Source organism: Uranotaenia lowii, chromosome 3 (genome assembly GCF_029784155.1).
Source record: "Uranotaenia lowii strain MFRU-FL chromosome 3, ASM2978415v1, whole genome shotgun sequence".
Taxonomy (NCBI): domain Eukaryota; kingdom Metazoa; phylum Arthropoda; class Insecta; order Diptera; family Culicidae; genus Uranotaenia; species Uranotaenia lowii.
In genome coordinates, this window is record NC_073693.1 from 180493342 (window position 1) to 180499280 (window position 5939).

The following is a 5939-nucleotide window of genomic DNA, read 5'->3' on the forward strand; positions in this document are numbered from 1 at the left end:
CCTCTGTCTGGTGATAGGACGTAGTCGGATGCTCCATTACCACTCGTTCTTGACTATCGGCTTCCACTGCATGAACCCTGTTGAAACGCTGCGGTTGATGCTGCGTCGCTTGTGCACGACCCGGTGCCGGTGTAGCGAAGTTTGGTTCCAATAGAGCTGTATGGGGTATTGGAATCCTGCGCTGTCTGCTTAGCAATAACCTGGTTTCATCGAAGTTGCTGCATACATCTAATAACTCCACCAGTGTTCTCGGTTGCCGTGCTGTAACGATGGTAGCGTACTCCATGTTCATGTTCTTCTTCACCATGAACATCATTTCCTCTTCGGTGAGCGGCGGCTCGATGAACCGAAATAGTGTTGAGATGTCTCGATAGAATTTGCCAAAGGGTTCATCGGGACCTTGATACCGGAAACTAGCTTCTTGACGCAGTATTTGTGCGTATCCACTCGGCAAGAACTCACGTCGAATTTCTCGCTTGAACGCTGACCACGAAAGAAGAAGTCCTTGTGCTAACGCCCTGGAATACCAATCAAGTGCGTCTTCCAACAGAAGGTGTTTTACTGAAGCAAGAATAGTTCGATCGCTAAGCCCTTCGGATCTGGCAAACGTCTCGACCCTGTCGAGGAAGATATTGAGTGACGTCGTGTCCTTTTCACCCCGGAACTTGAACGGCCAGTTGTGAATCGCCTTCACCATTCGCTGCTCCTCATGTCCGAAGCTTCTGCTGGAGTGTGGAGAACTGCCACCAAAATTTCGCTGCCTCCTCTGCCGATGTTGAAGATCCACACGCAACTCGTCGATAACGTCTACGGACCTTGAACCCACTTCTGCTTCGATGTTGAAGTTCGTCGGACTCCGGACGTCCACTTGCTCTTGCTGCTTACCAGCTAAACCTTCGACCTGCTCTCGTGGTTGACCAGTAGCTCCCCTACGTCGATTTGGAACAGCTTGTCCCCAGCTTGGATTGTCGTCTTCATCTCTGCATTCTGCTATTTCACTGATCGGCTCACTCAATCTACCACTTAAGTTTCCCGAATCACTGCGCACTACTTTATTGACAGCGCTGTTGATCTCAGAAATCAACATCTCGACCAAATCGCTTAAAATCTTTCGCGCTTCCTTTACCGAAGAGACCGGAGGTATTATTGACAAACGTTGCCGGTAATGTAACAATCTCGACCGAGCGCAAGCCATTTGCTCCGAGTTGCCATTCTGTAAAGCCAAATCTACGAAGTTTTTTAGTTCTTGAATTGCCATCTGACAGGCTTCGACATTTGATTCCGGAGACATCGCGTATTCAGAGCTAACGTAATTAGTTTCTCTTAATATGTCCTCTTGGACTAGTGCCTTTAATTTAACAATTTTCGCCCTTCTGGTGCTAGGTGCTAGGTTTGTTACATGGCGCAAGGCCAGTTCGTATGCAATTTCCTCATCACTGAGGTGAAATAATTCTATTCTAGTATTCATTGTAATTGGATCAAATAACCAGTAGAAATGTGTTACGATACGATAATATACGAAGAATGATACGATATTTCAAAAAAGAGCGATAATAATAATGATTATTAATCAACAATAATAATCATAATAATCATGAAGTATTCACAAAAAATAATGATACTTGTGATTACTAACATTAACTTCAACGAACATTAATTAAATGAACAGGTTCGTTTTGTTGGGCGCCATTTGTGACGGATTGCTTACCGTAGACGAAGCTACGAAATTAATAACGCTCGATAACTTTAAATTTGAGTTTCTTTATAGATCTTGCAACATTTTACCCACATTTCCCCCATAGCATTTTCATTCAGATTCTATTTAACTTACGGCATTCTCCATGAAGGCGCTGCAGCGCACTGAGTGGCCACGAAGCTTTTCCTCTTCCGCCTTGGTGTGGGCAAACCTCCTCTCGCCGCCTCCGGCATCATGCCCCAAATGAATTTACCGATGTGTTCCGTTGTTGCGACGACCGCGATGTAGCCGAGTAGTGCCGTTGATGATGAATGGCCCAATGCCACAGTCGATTCGACGATAGCGGGTGTAGTTGAAAAGTGCGGTCGCAACTTCCGATGATGGTAAGTGGCCAAATGCCACCGTTGATTGCACCACTGCAGGTGCAGCCGAGAAGTGCAGTCGAAGCTGCCAATGATGATAGGTGGCCCGATGCCACAGTTGATGTAACGACCGCGGATGCAGTCGAAAAGTGCAATTGAAACTGCCAAAGATGAGTGGCCAAATGGTACCGTTGATGCGACGACCGCAGATGCAGTCGATGAGTAGAGCCGAGACTGCCGATGTTAGTGGATGGCCAAAGGCCACAGTTGATTCCACGACCGCCGGTGCAGCCGTAAAGTGCAGTTGAAGCTGCAGATGACAATAAGTGGTCAGATGCCACAGTTGATTGCACCGCTGCAGGTGCAGCCGAAAGGTGCAGTTGAGACTGTCGGTGAAGTCGAATGGCTAATTTCCACAATAGATGCTACGCCTACGGGAGCCTTAGAAACAAAGTGTCTCTACGAGGATGCTGTGTGGCTCAACGCCACCTTTGATGTTGCACCGCGGGTGCGTTCTAGCCGAGAGAAGGCAGGCAGTTGTAGCCGAGACTCCCGGTGATGTTAAATGGCTAATTGCCACCTTTGAAGTTGCCAGCGCGGGCACGTTGTGGCCGAGGCGAGGCTGGCAGTTATAGCCGAGAGTTCCGGAGATGCTGAATGGCTAAATGCCACCTTTCCTCCGGCAAAAGTTGCAGGAATCGATGGAAACCTCGAAGGTGCTTGATGGTGGATAAAAGAAGGCCGCCTGTGTTGGACATAAGGCGTTTGTTAGAGGAAAAGGTTGCAGGCTTTTTTTTTTTCGAAGGTGGTGTCTTACCTGAGCGACCCTCTTGTTCTTCTTTTTCTTTTCCGCAGTCTTGAGCTCGAATTTACCCTTTTAGGTGGGCGTGTGTGCACCTAGAAGCCGTTAATAGAATGGTATTAGCACTAAACCATTAGTTTGTTAGGTCAGTTAGGTGTCTCACCTTCCAGTGGGGCTCTGCCCTCTACGCTTCTTCCGCGAGCACGTGCCGCGTGGCTGGTATGCGCCTTGTCGGAGCTAAAGCGAAACATACGCGTTTTCTGTTAATTTTACGGCACTTTGCCCGCTCGAATTTAACATACCTTTTCCTTTCAGTGCTGAGGAGCTGTCGTTTGCGGGTTTCCTCCGATTTTCCTCCGATTTTCCTGTGTGAAACACTACCTCGCTACACTTCGCTCTCGTGGCGATCGTTTTTCTTATTCGCACCCGGACGGAAATGATAATGACATTTCCCGGGTTTTCCAGCTCACGCTAAACGTGAAATACCGTGTATTTTACACGCCGAGTATTTTGTCGTGTTTTTGGGTAAATTTTAACGACACGCTATGAATTATCAACATGGGGATGGGTTTTTTGGTTGCCAAATTATCGTATCATATTATTTAGGACTAGAAACATCAAATGAAATTTAAATTGTAACAACTTCTTCAAAGCTATAATAACACTCCATTTTGACACTTCGACGGCGCACCGCAAGGTTTCAAACCAGGTGTTATCTTGCTCCTAGGTGTTAAAAAAGCGAGCCAGGAGTCAAATATGAATACCGACCAGCTCCTGATTTGACAGGTGCTAAAGTGTCTTGGGAAAATTTACGAAAGAAAATAGCAACAAACAACAACAACACCTATCGGAGCGTCACCAGTGGCAAAAATGGAAACAAGTTTAGCACTTACTGGTGTGCTAATGAGCTGCTAAAGCTAAAATAAGACCTAGAATGTGTCCCGGGTTAACACCTGGGATCAATGTTCAAAATTTTCACAGTCAAAGCACTGATGAACTGATGTACAAGCTCGAACAAAAAATCTTCAAAAACTTGTGTAAAATTTCCACCCGCATACTAAAAAACTATAGCTTAAACAGTCTATACCAAACATCAACAGTTCTAGAAATAGTGATGGTCTCTGTAAAAGTAGCTATAATATTAAACTTTACTTCGACAATGTTAAAAAACGAAAAATGAACGTTCGTGTGGAAAAGTAATGGTATTAGGAAAGGTGAACGAATGTTATATGCACGATTAACTTTAAATTTTCTTGAATCGTCAAAATTATCCCGAACCGTTACCCACAGCGTTCATGTCTTCTGTCAAACCCACGTCAAAAATGACCGAAATGCGAATCAAAGATGCCAGATGATTTTGCAAGAAATCAGTACATTTATTAAAACTTTTATGAAATTATTTTATCGGCTATATCGGTGAAATTTTATATTCTTTGAGAAAGAATATTTTAGGATTGAACGAATATAGACGGATAGAAGATTAAAATAAGGTGAAAGATGTTGAAAATGAGCAGAAGGGTAATTTTAATTTGAAAAACTTTTCATCACATTTCATCGTTTTGTTCCTCACGGGCCTACTACCTTGCAGTGGTTGATACTGATAGAGCTGTAGCAACCACCACACAATAGCAGGCCTAGCGTGGTTCGTCCCACAAGCGGAAACTTGCAGTACGAACGAACGTCCGCCAGTTTTATTTTTTTTTTTATATTCCGATACGGCTCTAGAGTAGTTTCAATGACATTAATTGAACTTGGATGCTACATATCACATCACAATAAGGAGGTTCAGCACTTGAATAACAGTTTGTTTTTAACAATAATTACAATATGAAAATTTCTATGCGAATCTATGGACTTAATTAACTTAAGCGATTCTAATATACATATTCCATAAAACATCAATTGCAGTAAATGCCTTTCTCTAAAAAATCCACATTATTCAAACAAGTCAAAAGGAATCATATTAGAAGCAAACATTCCAACTGCTGCTCTTGATGCAAATTTTTGGCTGTTTCTTCTGGTAGGGGTACAGCTTGAAGTTTCGATGGTGTTTTTATTACTGTTTTACCCAGCATTCGTTTTTTTAAGATGTTTGTGAGAACTATGGTTATTTTTTAATGTAGGCTAGCATTCATGCAGTCAGGTGTTATAGAATCATCGATTCGAATAAATTCATTAAAATTTATAACGAAACAAAATTTAATTAACTTGAATGTGTAACATTTTCTAAATTTTTAAGTTCAGTGCACCTGGCATCCCTGGTCGTTTTTGTCCGTTGTTTGTTTTTTGCGCTGAAATTTCGCTAGCTCGTCGCGTCTTTTTCTCCTTTCCCCGGGAAAAAAGTTAATTTACCGGATTCTGTATCGAAATACCCGGTATTGTTGCTTCCACTGCCGATCCGTTCCGACCGGGGATTGTTCAGTTGCGGCAGCGTGCTACAACACCGGGAATTGGAGTTTCTGCTCAAAATGGATAATTTAAATCCGTGCGCTTTTCAGGTAGGTGAAATTTAGTGTTTTGTTCTTCTTATTGCTTAATTTTTGAAAAAAATTACTTATGCACCTACTGATAACTAATTTTATTTCTATTCCAGCGCCTCCCACAAATAAATACAGCAGTTTTCGTGCAGCGGCAACGTTATGTTGCGTGTGAGTGGCGCCCCGGAAAATCGTCCTGATCCGCCGGCTAAATCTTTCATACTAGGAATATCCGATAGAACAGGCGCTGGAGCTCCGATTGCAAAATTATGGTGTACAGTTTCGCTATGTAAGTACCTAATAAAATCTCGATAAAGATAAGTTGAAAATAAAATTTATAAAATAATTAACATCCGAAAATCCCCTAAATATTTTCATCAATGTGTGGGTGAGGGTCGAAAAAGGCTTTGAGGCTATCGTCTCTTATCAGTTGAACGATATAATCCAATAGTTTTTTCAATGGTTACGTTAATTGAAGCACCATCACAGAAACAGTAATCTCAGTACAAACGGTTCGTAAAATAATTATTCCGATTTCCGTAACAGTTCTATTAACGGTTTGATGAATCGTTTAAAATATGCCTACACATGTTCATTCTAGA

General features: G+C 42.7%; 1 long non-coding RNA gene across 1 annotated transcript; it reads right to left on the bottom strand.

The window, feature by feature from the left end:
• Positions 1-1545: 1545 nt before the first annotated feature.
• Positions 1546-3470, bottom strand: LOC129755865 (uncharacterized). The gene is made up of 4 exons (XR_008739341.1): positions 3163-3470; positions 3024-3097; positions 2876-2955; positions 1546-2803 (listed from the first exon to the last, which is right to left on the bottom strand). It is a non-coding gene; the product is annotated as an uncharacterized LOC129755865 (long non-coding RNA).
• Between the last annotated feature and the right edge of the window lie 2469 nt (positions 3471-5939).